This window comes from Erinaceus europaeus, chromosome 13 (genome assembly GCF_950295315.1).
Source record: "Erinaceus europaeus chromosome 13, mEriEur2.1, whole genome shotgun sequence".
Taxonomy (NCBI): Eukaryota; Metazoa; Chordata; class Mammalia; order Eulipotyphla; family Erinaceidae; genus Erinaceus; species Erinaceus europaeus.
The window spans coordinates 101,701,519-101,719,010 of NC_080174.1; positions in this window are offsets into that span (position 1 = coordinate 101,701,519).

Sequence of the window (17,492 nt, forward strand, 5' to 3'; positions counted from 1 at the left end):
AAGCCTCAGGGCAAAAACCTCTCCAACTACATTGTCTTTACATCTGAAAATAAGAAAAGTGACCAAGGGCCAAGGAGAGCTACAATGGTGTCAATATTGAGCTGTAAATCAGAATGTGCCAAGTGTTTTGCACAAAATCACCTGTGCCACAGTGATTATGTTGCTCTCTCTCTCTCCCATCCTCACACACAGACAAACACACTCTCACAGTTACTCAAACGCACACATCCACAGAGGCACAGGCACAAACTGAGTTATACACATGCACACTGGACAGCTTCTGCAAGGCAGGGCCTTCGATGAACCCTGCTTCGCACTTCCTGGAAGCTGGCCAAGCCTTTTAAGGCCAGCTCTGAGCTCCCATTGTAGGGCTTACTTCAGAAGGCCTGCAGACAGGGGACCAGCCATGCTCTGATATGCCAGAGGCATAGGCAACGCCCAGAAACCCTGTCAGATATGTCATTGGCCATTGTGCAAGGACACTCCCAGGAGTGTCAAGGTACCCTAGTCAGTGATTGGCCAGCAACCTTGAGCACCGCCCACACGGCCCTGCAGCACGCTCATTGGGCAGCCTCTGGAAGGCCCGCCCACCAGCCACGTCTGTGGGAAAGAGATGAGAATTCATAACCCTGCTATACTGTGTTCATTGATGACAGGTTCAAAGCTGGCTTGTAGAGATTGTAAGGCAGCAGCTCTCATGCCTACAGACCCCAGACAGCCCCAGCCTTCACCATATGCTGTAATACCAGACCTGACAGTAATGTGTGTGTGTGTCTGTCTGTCTGTCTGTGTCTGTGTGTGCTCAGAGCTCACCTATAGTAGTCTCAGAGCATGGGTAGGAAGGTAGCCAGCCTCACCTGCATCTTATGTAGAGAGAACCTAGCTGGTCAGGGCAAGCCATCTAGCCCAGATTCTGGCTAAGCAAGAATGCACATGCAAAGGGACTCTCATGTCTCCCTCTCCTGAGTTTCCGATTCAATCTCATGCCTCACTATCATCCAAACACTGCCAACAGGGTAAGCTGGGGCACCCCTCAGAATTCAAGGGCAGGAGCCTGTCCAGTCACGTTTGGCTGCCTACTAAGCCTCCAGACTCTCAATCCACTGCTCATGGCAGATGCTTAAAAGCCCAGAATGAACCCAGAAATACCTGTGTTTCAACATAGATGGGAACTGTGTTTGACCAAACAATAGTGGATGAACCTGTCCCCTTACAACTACCATTTGGATCCGGCTAAGGCAATTACTCCTGTGGCCTCACAATCCCTGATCATAGTGTCCTCATGTCCACACATCACACTCAGAGAGATTCCCAGAAATAGGCATGCATGAGTGTCCCATACAAAGTCGCTTTGCTTGTAGAAAGCACAAACTCTCCGGGCCCTTGCTATGGGCTGACAAAAGGAAGATGGATGCCTTCATTGGCTGAATTCGGAGCTTCCAGTGGAGATCACAGCCCCACACTTCACCTGAGGGCCTGGCTGCTGCTAATAAAGGCAATTGGAAACACCTGTTACCACTTGGGGCCTGAGGACATACTCAGGAATCCCTCCAGGAGCTAGCAGACTGGCAGAACTCTGTCCCCAGGATAGCTGTGCTCTTAGTTGGGAGGGCCTTCTGGCCAGAGGTGAGAATATTCCCTAGATACAAGAACGAACTTCAGGTTTCAAAAGGATTTGAAACCCCAGGAGGCACTTGGAAAAGACATTTCACAGTCATCAAAACACCCTCTTTCTTATCGCTGGAAGCTTCTGTTTTGCATGGAGACACTGGACACTGGTGTGGCCATCAGTACCACAGAGCCTTTACATTCGGCCCAATAGAGGAAAAGCACTATGTGTGTGCCACGGTGGTAGAGTTTCATTGATCTTGACCTGGGCAGCTGCAGCTGGATATGGACATATGCCTGTTACCTGCAGCAGTAACACTGTCTCCTCAGTTCCACTGTATACTACTCCATATGCACGAGACTAAGTAATCCAATGGGCAAAGAAAGGAAAATTTCACCACCAGGAAGACCGAGTTCACGATGCATGCACTGACTTCCACAAAGGTTCCAGGGAAGAAGGCAGACAGAGACAGTCAGAGAGACAGAATGAGAGTGACTGAAAAGGACAGAAATTCTGGCCCTGTGTTGATCAGTGCCAGAGCACTGAATACAAAGCCTCCATGCCCATGCATACTTCTTAAAAGTGGCATTGTTATTTTATGTTTGTGAGGAAAGGTTACACTTAGAACACCTAGGTCTTAGCCCACTCTGAGAAGCACATGGCCTGCAGCCCACTCTCCAAAACTGCCCTTGCCTCGCAAAATTGGAAGTAGTTTTAGTGATGCTCCAGCCAAATGCAGGCTGGCATATGACATCCCCCTGGTCCAGCCTCAGCCTCTCTTGTGTGCAGGGAACTGCATTATGTCTATTTCTTCTTTGATTTACAGTTTTTGGATAGGACACGGTGGATAAAATGAGCAAGAGGGAAGTAGATGTTATGGCAGCAGTAGTTTGTGCTGAGAGAGATTTGTAGAGTGATAAACGATATGGCTCTGTGAGATGTCTCTCATGACTGTAGCTCAGAAGGGCAAGGTGTATCCATTTTAGTACCCTAATCCAGACCTGTGCAGGTCTCTAGCTAAAAATATTTTCATATCTCTACATGTTACATATATATATATAGAGAGAGAGAGAGACCTCTACATATATAGAGATAGAGACACTGATGTAGTCATTTTCTACAATGGATTCTATATGACATTCAACAATTGATTGATAAACCTGTAGAGAAACTCTGCATCAGGAAAAGAATTGTCCAAAGAAGTAAAATCCCCAAATCTTTAGCTATATGTAGCTCCAACGGGACTGATCGAAAAAGGCTCGAGAAGGAACTCATCCTGGAGACTCTCCACATTGACAGACACCACAAGTTTCCTAGTCTGACAACACACACAGGGCAGCGGCAGTTCCCAGTGCAAGCCTCAGGGCAAAAACCTCTCCCTCTTCAGTGTCTCAGATTTCAAAAACCTCCTACACTGTGTTCATTGATGACAGGATCAAACCTGGCTTGTAGAGATTGTAAGGCCGCAGCTCTCATGCCCACAGACCACAGACAGCCCCCCCCTCACCTGAGGGCCGGGCTGCTGCTAATAAAGGCAATTGGAAACAGCTGTTATAACTTGGGCCCTGAGGACATACTCAGGGATCCCTCCAGTAGATCGCAGGCTGGCCGACCTCCTGACCCAGGATAGGTGTGCTCCTAGTTGGGGAGGCCTTCTGGCCAGAGGTGAGAATATTCCCTAGATACAAGAACGAACTTCAGGTTTCAAAAGGATTTGAAAACCCATGAGGCACTTTTAAAAGACATTTCACAGCCATCAAAACACCCTCTTTCTGAACCCTGGAAGCTTCCATTTTGCATGGAAAATCTGGACACTGGTGTGGCCATCTGCACAACAGATCCTTTACATTCGACGCAATAGAGGGAACGTACAATGTGTGTGCCAAGGGGATATTGTTTCACTTCTCTTGACCTGGGCTCTCATGGAATAAGAACTAGGATGCTGTGTTGGAAGGTGAGGAGGGCTGTATTTAGGCTGAGTGTCAGCCTCAGGGCCCTAGAGAATGGGAGTCAAGCACAGAGGGCCTGGAGAGCTGCAGCTGGAGATGGACATATGCCTGTTACCTGTAGTATGATTGCTGCCTCCTCAGTTCCCCACTGTACTGTGCCATATGCAGGAGATTAAATAATCCAAAGGGCAAAGAGTGGAAAATTTCAACACCAGGAAGACCGAGTTAACAATGAAAGCACTGACTTCCAGTAAGGGCCCAGTGAAGAAGGCATGTAGAGACAGTCAGAGAGACAGAATGACAGTGACAGAAAAGTACAGAAATTCTGGACCTGTGTTGATTAGTGCCAGAGTTCTGAAGACAAATCCTCCATGTCCATGCATACTAATTACAAGTGGCATTGTTATTTTATGTTTGTGAGGAAAGGTTACACTGAGAACATCTAGGTCTTACCCCACTCTGAGAAGCAACACTCGGCCTGCAGCACACTCTCCAAAACACCCCTGGCCTCTCGAAATTGGATGTAGTATTAGTGATGCTCCAGCCAATATGCAGGCTGGCTTATTGCATCTCCCTGGTCCAGCCTCAGCCTGTCCTGTGTGCAGAAAACTGCACTATGTTTATTTCTTCTATAATTTACAGTTTTGGCATAGGACACGGTGGAAAAAACGAGCAAGAGGGAAGTAGATCATTTGGCAGCGGCAGTTTGTGCTGAGAGAGATAGGTACAGTGATAAGAGGTATAGGAATGGCTCTGTGAGATGTCTCTCATGACTGTGGCTCAGAAGGCCAGGTGTATCCGCATTACTGCAATAATCCAGAGCTGTGCAGGTCTATAGCTAAAAATATTTTCAGACCTCTACATGTTACATATATATATATAAATATATATATAGAGAGAGAGAGATAAAGAGAGAGAGAGAAAGAGAGAGAGACACAATGGATTCGATATGACATTCAAATAAATGATTGCTAAAACCTGGAGAGAAACTGTGCATCAGGAAAAGAATTGTCCAAAGGAGTAAAATCTCCAAATCATTAGCTATATGCAGCTCCAATGGTACAGAGCAAAATTGGCTCGAGTAGGAACTCATCAAGGAGACTCTCCACATGGACACGCACCACAAGTTTCCTAGTCTGGCAACACACACAGGGTAGCTACTAGTTCCCAGTGCAAGCCTAAGCGCAAAAACTTCTCCCTCTTCAGTGTCTTTACATCTGAAAATAAGAAAAGTGACCAAGGGCCAAGGAGAGCTACAATGGTGTCAATATTGAGCTGTGAATCAGAATGTGCCAAGTGTTTTGCACAAAATCACCTTTGCCACAGTGATTCTGTTGTTCTCTCTGTCTCTCCCTCCCTCACACACACACAAACAAACACACACTCTCACAGTTACACACACGCACACATCCACAGAGGCACAGGCACAAACGGAGTTATACACATGCACACTGGACAGCTTCTGCAAGGCAGGGCCCTGGGGGAACCCTGCTTCACACATCCTGGAAGCAGGCCCAGCCTTTGAAGGCCATCTCTGAGCTCTCATTGTTGGGCTTACTTCAGAAGGCCCGCAGACAGTACACCAGCCATGCTCTGAGATGCCAGAGGCCTAGGCAACGCCAAGAAACCCTGCCAGCAATATCATTGGCCAGTGTGCTAAGAAACACCCAGGAGTGTCAAGGCCCCTAGTCAGTCATTGGCCAGCAACCTTGAGCACCGCCCATACGGCTCTGAAGCATGCTCATTGGGCAGACTCTGGAAGGCCCGCCCACCAGCCATATCTGTGGAAAAAGATGAGAATTCAAAAACCTCCTACACTATGTTCATTGATGACAGCTTCAAAGCTGGCTTGTAGAGGTTGTAAGGCAGCAGCTCTCATGCCCACAGATCCCAGACAGCCCCACCCTTCACCATATTCTGTACTACCAGACCTCACAGTAATATGTGTGTGTGTCTGTCTGTCTGTCTGTGTCTGTGTGTGCTCAGAGCACACCTATAGTAGTCTCAGATCATGGATGAGAAGGTAGCCAGCCTCACCTGCAACTTATGTACAGAGAACCTAGCGGGTAGGGCAAGCCAGCTAAAAATGAAGACACAACCTATCAAAATATTTGGGACACAGCGAAAGCAGTACTGAGAGGGAAACTTATAGCCATACAATCACATATTAAACACCAAGAAGAAGCCCAAATGAACGACCTTACTACACACCTCAAGGACTTAGAGGAAGAGGAACAAAGGAACCCTAAAGCAACCAGAAGGACAGAAATCACTAAAGTTAGAGCAGAAATAAACAACATCAAAAATAAAAGAACCATACAAAAGATCAATGAAGCCAAATGTTGGTTCTTTGAAAGATTAAACAAAATTGACAAACCCCTAGCCAGACTCACCAAACAAAAAAGAGAGAAGACTCAAATTAATAGAATTGTAAACGATGCAGGAGATATCACAACTGACACCACAGAAATCCAGAGAATTCTGCGAAACTTCTGTAAAGAACTATATGCCACCAAGCTAGAGAATCTGGAAGAAATGGAACAATTCCTAGAAACCTATGCACTTCCAAAACTGAACCAAGAAGAACTACAAAATCTAAATGCACCAATCACAGACAAAGAAATTGAAACCGTTATTAAGAATCTCCCCAACAACAAAAGTCCTGGACCAGATGGCTTCACAAATGAATTCTACAAAACTTTCAGGAAACAGTTAATACCCATACTTCTTAAGCTATTCCATAAGATTGAAGAAACAGGAATACTCCCTTCCACCTTTTATGAAGCCAACATCACCCTGATACCAAAAGCTGATAGGGACAGAACAAAAAAGAAAAACTACAGACCAATATCTCTGATGAACATAGATGCCAAAATATTAAACAAGATCTTGGCCAACCGGATACAGCAACACATCATAAAGATTGTTCATCATGACCAAGTGGGATTCATCCCAGGAATGCAAGTCTGGTTCAACATCCGTAAATCAATCAATGTCATTCATCACATCAATAAAAGCAAAGCCAAAAACCACATGATTATCTCAATAGATGCAGAGAAAGCCTTTGACAAAATCCAACACCCATTCATGCTCAAAACTCTACAGAAAATGGGAATAGATGGGAAATTCCTCAAGATAGTGGAGTCTATATATAGCAAACCTACAGCCAACATCATACTCAATGGAGAGAAGCTGAAAGCATTCCCCCTCAGATCGGGGACTAGACAGGGCTGTCCACTGTCACCGTTACTCTTCAACATAGTATTGGAAGTTCTTGCCATAGCAATCAGGCAAGAGAAAGAAATCAAAGGGATACAGATTGGAAGGGAAGAAGTCAAGCTCTCACTATTTGCAGATGATATGATAGTATACATAGAAAGACCTAAAGAATCCAGTAGAAAATTACTGGAAGTTGTTAGGCAATATAGCAAGGTATCAGGCTACAAATCAATGTACAAAAATCAGTGGCATTTCTTTATGCAAACACTAAATCTGAAGAAGAAGACATCCAGAAATCACTCCCATTTACTGTTTCAGCAAAATCAATCAAATACCTAGGAATAAAGTTGACCAAAGAAGTGAAAGACTTGTATACTGAAAACTATGGGTCGCTACTCAAGGAGATAGAAACTGATACCAAGAAATGGAAAGATATCCCATGCTCATGGATTGGAAGAATAAATATCATCAAAATGAATATTCTCCCCAGAGCCATATACAAATTTAATGCAATACCCATCAAAGTTCCACCAAGCTTCTTTAAGAGAATAGAACAAACACTACAATCATTTATCTGGAACCTGAAAACACCTAGAATTGCCAAAACCATCTTAAGGAAAAGAAACAGAAATGGAGGCATCACACTCCCAGACCTTAAACTATATTATAAAGCCATCATCATCAAAACAGCATGGTACTGGAACAAAAATAGGCATACAGACCAGTGGAACAGAATTGAAAGCCCAAAAGTAAATCCCAACACCTATGGGCATCTAATCTTTGATAAGGGGGCCCAAAGGATTAAATGGAAAAAGGAGGCTCTCTTCAATAAATGGTGCTGGGAAAACTGGGTTGAAACATGCAGAAGAATGAAATTGAACCACTTTATCTCACCAGAAACAAAAATCAACTCCAAATGGATCAAAGACCTAGATGTCAGACCAGAAACAATCAAATACTTAGAGAAAAACATTGGTAAAACAAGTTCTCACATACACCTCAAGGACATCTTTGATGAATCAAACCCAATTGCAAGGAAGACCAAAGCAGAAACAAACCAATGGGACTACATCAAATTGAAAAGCTTCTGCACATCCAAAGAAACTATTAAACAAACAGAGAGACCCCTCACAGAATGGGAGAAGATCTTCACATGCCAGACATCAGACAAGAAACTAATCACCAAAATATATAAAGAGCTCAGCAAACTTAGCCGCAAAAAAGCAAATGACCCCATCCAAAAATGGGCAGAGGATATGAACAAAACATTCACCACAGAGGAGATCCAAAAGGCTAACAAACATATGAAAAACTGCTCTAGGTCACTGATTATCAGAGAAATGCAAATCAAGACAACACTAAGATACCACCTCACTCCTGTAAGAATGGCATACATCAAAAAGGACAGCAGCAACAAATGCTGGAGAGGATGTGGGGACAGAGGAACCCTTTTACATTGCTGGTGGGAATGTAAATTGGTACAGCCTCTGTGGAGAGCAGTCTGGAAAACTCTCAGAAGGCTAGACATGGACCTTCCATATGACCCAATAATTCCTCTCCTGGGGTTATACCCCAAGGACTCCATAACACCCAACCAAAAAGAGATGTGTACTCCTATGTTCATAGCAGCACAATTCATAATAGCTAAAACCTGGAAGCAACCCAGGTGCCCAACAACAGATGAGTGGCTGAGAAAGCTGTGGTATATATACACAATGGAATACTATGCAGCTATCAAGAACAATGAACCCACCTTCTCTGACCCATCTTGGACAGAGCTAGAAGGAATTATGTTAAGTGAACTAAGTCAGAAAGATAAAGATGAGTATGGGATGATCCCACTCATCAACAGAAGCTGACTAAGAAGATCTGAAAGGGAAACTAAAAGTAGGACCTGATCAAATTGTAAGTAAGGCACAAAAGTAAAAACCCAGTGGTGAGGGGTAGGCATGTAGCTTCCTGGGCCAGTGGGGGGTGGGAGTGGGCGGGAGGGATGGGTCACAGTCCTTTGGTGGTGGGAATGGTGTTTATGTACACTCCTAGCAAAATGTAGACATATAAATCAGTAGCTAATTAATATGAGAGGGGGAAATCAATTGTATGTCTCAAAGTTTCTGAAAAGACAATCTGAATCTTTTTAATATATAGGCTATGTATTTGATATGCGGACTCTCTCAAAAGCCTACACCAAGTAGATTAGAAACTTCCAATAGCACAGCTATATACAAGATACTGGGTACTGTCCAACAAACCATAACAAAGGGACTTTTCAAAGTTAACCCAATTAACAAATAATGTGATGATAATATTAACTATTGAGTGTCTTTTTGAACCCTAAGACAGCAGGAACCTCACATCTTCACTATAGAGCCCCTACTTCCCCCAGACCTGGAACCCTTGGATAGGGCCCACTTTCCCGTATGCATCTCCCAATCCAAACCAAATAACATTGCATCTGCCGATCACAACCTAACCAAAGCAACGATTGCTACCTCAACATACTTCACCTCAGAATGTATCCAGAGACTTCACGTGTGGAATGACAACCCTTCAGCTTCATTACTCGGGTGAGACCTTTCCTTTAATAGTACACTCTAATTTCATCTCAGGTAGTTCACTTTCTAACAAAGTCCCATAACCTAGATATACACCAGTTTCTGTGAGAGAGAGCTTAAGTGCACACGTATACATAAACTACTGCAAAATATATACCTGAAAGCAGGACTACACTAGAGTTTGCAGTGAGTACCTCCCTAACACTTCCTCTCCACTATTCCAAGCTTGGGATCCATGATTGCTCAACAAATTGTTTGGCTTCATATGTTAACTCTCTTTTCAATCACCAGGTTCCAGATGCCACCAGGATGCTGACTAGGCTTCCCTGGATTGAAGACCCCACCAATGTGTCCTGGAGCTCAGCTTCCCCAGAGTCACACCCTACTAGGGAAAGAGAGAGGCAGACTGGGGGTATGGACCGACCAGTCAACGCCCATGTTCAGCGGGGAAGCAATTACAGAAGCCAGACCTTCTACCTTCTGCAACCCTCAACGACCCTGGGTCCATGCTCCCAGAGGGATAGAGAATTGGAAAGCTATCAGGGGAGGGGGTGGGTTATGGGGATTGGGTGTTGGGAATTGTGTGGAGTTGTACTCCTCCTACCTTATGCTTTTGTTCACTAATCCTTTCTTAAATAAAAAATTTTTTAAAAAAAAGTGGTACATGAATGGCTCTGTGAGTTGTCTCCCATGACTGTGGCTCAGAAGGGCCAAGTATATCCACATTTTTACCCTAATCCAGAGCTGTAAAGTTCTCTAGCTAAAAAATATTTTCAGATCTCTACATGTTATATATATATATATATATATATATATATATATATATATATATATAGAGAGAGAGAGAGAGAGAGAGAGAGATACTGATGTAGTCATTTTCTACAATGGATTAGATATGACATTTAGACAATTGATTGCTAAAACCTGGAGAGAAACTGCATCAGGAAAAGAATTTTCCAAAGGAGTAAAATCTCAAAATCATTAGCTATAAGCAGCTCAAACGGGACATAGCGAAAAAGGCTTGCGAAGGAACTATTCAAGGAGACTCTCCACATGGACAGGCACCAACAAGTTTCCTAGTCTGGCAACAGACACAGTGCATCTGGTAGTTCCTATTGCAAGCCTCAGGGCAAAAACCTCTCCCTCTTCAGTGTTTTTACATCTGAAAAGAATAAAAGTGACCAAGGGCCAAAGAGAGCTACAGTGGTGTCAATATTGATCTGAAAATCAGAATGTACCAAGTGTTTTGCAAAAAAATCACTTTATTATAAACTGTGAGTGATACTGGCATGGAAATGAGGAGGCAGAATATGGCTTGTGTCAGAAAGACTTACAAACTGAGGCTCCAGTAGCCTAGGTGAAATCGCCAAAACAACAAGCCAGAGCTCAGCAGTGCTGTGGTACCTCTCTTTGTATATCTGGGCCTGTCAGTAAAATAAGTATATAAGTAAAATATTAATGAGTGAAGACAGAGTGTGTGAGAGCATGTGAGAGTTAGAGACAGAGAAAGCGAAAAGAGAAATAGATGAGTTGGAAAGAGACCAGAATTCAAAAACCTCCTACACTGTGTTCATTGATGACAGGTTCAAACCTGGCTTGTAGAGATTGTAAGGCAGCAGCTCTCATGCCCACAGACCCAGACAGCCCCAGCCTTCACCATATGCTGTACTACCAGACCTGACAGTAATGTGTGTGTGTGTGTGTGTGTGTGTGTGTGTGTGTGTGTGTCTGTCTGTTTGTGTCTGTGTGTGCTCAGAACTCACCTATTGTAGTCTCAGAGCATGGGTGGCAAGGTAGCCAGCCTCACCTGCAACTTATGTACAGAGAACCCAGCAGGGAAAGCCAGCTAGCCAGATAGCCCAAATTCTGGCTCAGCAAGAATGCATATGCAAAGGGACTCTCATGTCTCGCTCTCTTGAGTTTCCGATTCAATCTCATGTCTCACTATCATCCAAACAATACCAATGGGAGAAGCTAGGGCACCCCTCAGAATTCTGGGGCAGGACCATGTCCAGTCACGTTTGTCTGCATACTCAGCCTCCAGGCTCCCTGTCCACTTCTCAGTGGACAGCAGATTACAATCCCAGAATGAACCTAGAAAGAGTTCCAACATAGATGGGAACTGTGTTTGACCAAACAGTAGTGGATGAACCCAGCCCCTTACACCTCCCCTTTGGGTCCGGCTAAAGCAATAGCTCCTGTGGCCTCACAATCCCTGATCATGGTGTCCTGGTGTCCACACATCACACTCAGAGAGATTCCCAGAAGTAGGCATCCATGAATGTCCCATACAATGTCGCTCTGCTTGCAGGAAGCACAAACTCCCCAGGCCCTTGCTATGGAGAGACAAAAGGTAGATGGATGCCTCCATTCGCTGAATTAGGAGTTTCCAGTGGAGATCACAGCCCCGGCCCTCACCTGATGGCCTGGCTGCTGTTAATAAAGACAATTGGAAAAACCGGTTACCACTTGGGACCTGAGGACATACTCAGGAATCCCTCCAGGAGCTAGTAGGCTGGCAGACCTCCTGACTCCAGGATAGCTGTGCTCCTAGTTGGGAGTGCATTCTGGTCAGAGGTGAGAATATTCCCTAGATACAATAAAGAAATTCAGGTTTCAAAAGGATTAGAAACCCCATGAGGCACTTGGAAAAGACATTTCACAGTCATCAAAACACCCTCTTTCAGAACCCTGGAAGCTTCTGTTTTGCGTGAAAAATCTGGACACTGTTGTGGCCATCAGTACCACAGATCCTTTACATTCGTCCCAATAGAGGGAAAGCACAATGAGTGTGCCAGGGGGATAGAGTTTCACTACTCTTGACCTGGGCTCTCATGGAATAAGGACAAGGATGCGGTGCAGGAAATTGAGGAGGGCTGCATTTAGGCTGAGTGTCAGCCTCAGGGCCCTGGAGAATGGGAGTCAAGCACAGAGGGCCTGGATAGCTGCAGCTGGAGATGGACATATGCCTGTTCGCTGCAGCAGGATCGCTGTCTCCTCAGTTCCCTTATGTACTATGCCATATGCAGGAGACTGAATAATCCAAAGGGCAAAGAAAGGAAAATTTCAACACCAGGAAGTCAAGTTCACGATGCATGCACTGACTTCCATATGGGCCCAGTGAAGAAGGCACGTAGAGACAGTCAGAGAGACGGGATGACTGAGACAGAAAAGGACTGAAATTCTGGCCCTGTGTGGATCAGTGCCAGAGTACTGAAGACAAACCCTCCATACCCATGCATACTTCTAACATGTGGCATTGTTATTTTATGTTTGTGAGGAAAGGTTACACTTAGAACATCTAGGTCTTAGCCCACTCTGAGAAGCAACACTTGGCCTGCAGCCCACTCTCCAAAACTGCCCTCGCCTCTTCAATTTGGAAGTAGTCTTAGTGATGCTCCAGCCAAGATGCAGGCTGGCTTATTGCATTGCCCTAGTCCATCCTCAGACTGTCCTGTGTGCAGGGAACTGCACTATGTCTATTTCTTCTTTGATTTACAGTTTTGGGATAGGACTCGGTGGACAAAAAGAGAAAGAGGGGAGTAGATGATTTGGCAGCGGTAGTTTATGCTGAGAGAGATTTGTAGAGTGATAAGAGTTATACGAATGGCTCTGTGAGATGTCTCTCAGGACTGTGGCTCAGAAGGACCAGGTGTATCTGCATTACTACCCTAATCCAGAGCTGTGCAGGTCTCTATCTAAAAATATTTTCAAATCTATACATGTTACATATATATATATATATATATATATATATATATATAGAGAGAGAGAGAGAGAGAGAGAGAGAAACACTGATGTAGTCATTTTCTACAATGGATTAGATATGACATTCAGACAATTGATTGCTAAAACCTGGAGAGAAACTGTGCATCAGGAAAAGAATTGTCCAAAAAAGTAAAATCTCCAAATTATTAGCTATATGCAGCTCAAGGGGACCGAGCGAAATAGGCTCGAAAAGGAACTCATCCAGGAGACTCTGCACATGGACAGGCACCACAAGTTTCCTAGTCTGGCATCACACACAGGGCATCTGCTAGTTCCTTGTGCTAGCCTCAGGGCAAAAACCTCCCCCTCTTCAGAGTCTTTACGTCTGAAACCAAAAAAAGTGTCCAATGGCCAAGGAGAGATACAATGGTGTCAATATTGAGCAGTAAATCACAATGTGCCAAGTGTTTTGCACAAAATCACCTGTGCCACAGTGATTCTGTTGTTCTCTCTCTCTCCCTACCACACACATACACACACACAAACAAACACAAACACACACTCTCACAGTCACACAGGCACACATCTCCAGACGCACAGGCATAAACGGAGTTATACACATGCGCACTGGACAGCTTCTGCAAGGCAGGGCCCTGGGCTGAACCCTGATTCCCACTTCCTGGAAGCACGCCCAGCCTTTTAAGACCAGCTTTGAGCTCCCATTGCCCGGCTTCCTTCAGAAGGCTGCCTTCTGAGTCCCGCCCTTGCAACTTTACCTCTGTTCTCATTGGCCAGCTCTTGGTTCACGCACCTGAGGGTGATGTTCTTCTTCTCTAATTGGCCAGCTGTCTCTATGAATACACACTGGGCCCTCCCCTCAGGCTCAGAGGGCACGGTCTCTTAGACACGCCCCTGGGGACTGTCTTCCTTCCTCTGAAGGCCCTGCTTCTGCCAACATGACCCACACAGCTCCTGTCTGGACCCGTCCTTAGGACACTGCTTGCCTGAGCTAGGCTGGCCATGCTCTTGGGGCACACCCATAAACACTGTCTCCACTCTTGCCCCATGGAGCCTTAGTCCCGCACTGGGCTGCCCTCTTGTGGACACCCAGCACAATGCAGCTGAGCACAGGGATTCACAAGCTCCCAGTAGAGTCATCCCAGACAAAGAGAGAAACCCCTTCCACTTGCAAAGCCAAATGGGGGATCCCCCCACCCCACAGGAAAGAACAGATGTCTACGGCACTCTACGTCAATTTAAACCTTGCTGTCCATGGGCCACAAATCCCAGAGTTCTCCTCATTCCACAGAATCACTACACTCAACTATGGGCTTTGCTGCCACCTTGTGGATACACAGAAGAATGCAGCTGAGCTCCCCCCATGCCACTCCTCTTTGAGTCTACACAGAAAATTACACACAGCATGGGAATAGCAAAGGAAAGAACCCATCTGAGGACCACCTGGGAGAATGCACAACAGTGTCCAGAATATCCAGTGTGCCATTCATATTTGAAAAACCACTTGTGCAGTGGAAACTTCCTTTGTCATTGCACAACCCAGTTCCTAAGACCCTGCGTCAGGAATAAAGAAACAACAGCTGTAATCATAACTGAAACACACTTATGTACACATACACACACACACACACACACACACCTTCCCACAGAGACACACACACTTTTCCCTGAAATAACGTGGATTGGGGTTGCTGTTTTGCACTCAAGTAAAAGGTCAAAGTTTCATGGGTGGAGGGGAGAAGTGTTAAGTTTCTGGCATATGAAGGTGAGAAGTGCCTAGAACAGATCAAAAGTTACATGGACAACGAAGGGAGCATGGGTTGCAGGCACAGCTGTTGGAGATGCCAGGGAACTATGTGGAAGCCCAGGACCCCTTTTTGAGTCCCTGCTCACCACTTACCTAGCTATGGAAAAGCTGGGCTAGTATCAAATCAGAACTGCAGCTGTCTCTCTTTCTCTCTTCCTGCTTGGGCCCTGCTCTCTCAATTTAAGACTGTTTCCTTCTCCTCAGTAAGAAAGTTACAAATGATGTACAGAAATACAGGGAAAGTGGAAAAAATTACCCCTGTGCACACTATGACATGTAACTGTTGACTGTAAACCATTCATCCCCCAAGAAAGAACAGAATAAATATGTGTGAGGTTAAAAACATTGTAGGTTAAATAGGGAACATTCTTTAGAGCCATGCAATACTAATCCATTGTGCATTGGATGTCACTGTCAAAAACAGTGCAGTAATAGTTGTAGTAGTGTGTAGTATCTGCAAAATGAAATGTATTGTGTGTCAAAAGTTCCCTTCAATTTAAGAGAAAATCTATCAGCAGAAAAAATGACCCCTCATGTGATATGGGACTAAATAAATAAATGAATATGCAAATGAATGGGGATGATCTAGGAGGATTTGAATAAAATAAAACCAAAAACCACAGGAAGACCTGATTACAACAGAAATATAGAAAACTTCTGCTGAGAAACAGAGGGCTTCTTCAAAACTTCCCTGACACTTCAGGGTCCACGCAAATTAAGAATTCCCAAGAATGAAAAGAAAGACATACGTATTGAAGCTTACACTAGCAAATGGAGGCAAGTTCAGTGCTATGATAACTACAATGAGGATACTGATAGAAAGGCTATTGGAAATGCTCCTGGACGGTTTATAATTTATAATTGTAGTGAATCCTGCTCCAACTATTTGACCAATTATTTATGAATAAGAAGGCTGTTATAAATGTGGTAATTCTGCATTAAGATCAAATAAAAACTTCAACAATTCTAAAAATGACTTATATATATATATATGTATATATATATTTACATATATGTATGTGTATCTTTATTATAAACTCTGAGGGATACTGGCATGGCTATGCAGAGACAGAGTATGGCTTGTGTCAGAGAGGCTTACAAAGCTGAGGCTCCAGAAACCTAGGGAAATCGCCAACAAAACAAGTGACTCTCTTTGTATATCAGGGCCTGTAAGTAAAATAAGTATGTAAGTAAAATATTAATGAGTGCAGACAGAGAGAGTGAGAGCCTGTGAGAGTCAGAGACAGAGAAGGCAAGAAGAGAAATAGAAGAGTGGGAAAGAGACCAGAAGTCAAAAACCTCCCACACTGTGTTCATACATGACAGGTTCAAACCTGGGTTGTCAAGATTGTAAGGCAGCAGTCTCATGTCCACAGACACCAGACCACCCTATCCTTCACCATATGTGTGTAGTATTTACGACAAGAAATGTATTGTGAGTGCAAACTTCCCTTCAATTATAAGAGAAAAATCTATCAAGCAGAAGAAATGACCCCTCATGTAATATAGGACTAAATAAATAAATAAATATGCAAATAAATGGGGATGATCTAGGAGGATTTGAAATAATGAAAAATAAAAACAAAAAGCACAAGAAGACCTGATTACAGTAGAAAATGGAAACCATCTGCTGAGAAACAGAGGGCTGCTTAAAAAATTCAGAGACACTTCAGAGTCCAGGGAAATTAAGATGTCAGGAGAATGAAAACAAACTCATATGTACTGAAGCTTACACTAGTGAAAGGAGGCAAGTTCTGTACTATGATAATTACAATAAGGATGCTGATAGAAATGCTATTAGAAATGCTACTGGAGGGAGTCAGGCTGTAGCGCAGCAGGTTAACTGCAGGTGGCCCTAAGCACAAGGACCTGCATAAGGATCCTGGTTCAAGCCATGGCTCCCCACCTGCAGGGGTGTCTTTTCACAAGCGGTGAAACAGGTCTGCAGTTGTCTATCTTTCTCTCCCTCTCTCTGTCTTCTCCCTCCCCTCTCCATTTCTCTCTTTCCTATCCAACAACAATGACAAAAATAATAACTACAACAATAAAACAACAAGGGCAACAAAAGGGAATAAATAAATAAAAATAAATATTAAAAAAAGAAATGCTACTGGAAGGTTCTATTATTTATAAGTGTATTTTATCCTGCTCCAACTAGGTGGCCAATTATTAATGAAAAAGGACTGTTATAAATGTGTTAATTCTGATAAAGATAAATTACATAGGATGACAATTCTAAAAATGACAGATATATATATATGTATATTTATATATACATATATGGATGTATATGTTTATTATAAAGTCTGAGAGATACTGCCATGGATATGAGGAGACAGAATATGGCTTGTGTCAGAGACATACAAAACTGTGGCTCCAGAAGCCTAGGTTATATCACCAACAAAACAAGCCAGATCTCAGCAGTGATCTAGTAACTCTCTTTATATATCTGGGCCTGTCAGTAAAATAAGTATATAAGTAAAATATCAATGATTGAATACAGAGTGTGTGAGAGCAGGTGAGAGTTAGAGGCAGAGAAGGCGAGAAGAGAAATAGATGAGTTGGAAAGTGACCAGCAGTCAAAAACCTCCTACAATGTGTTCATTGATGACAGGTTCAAACCTGGC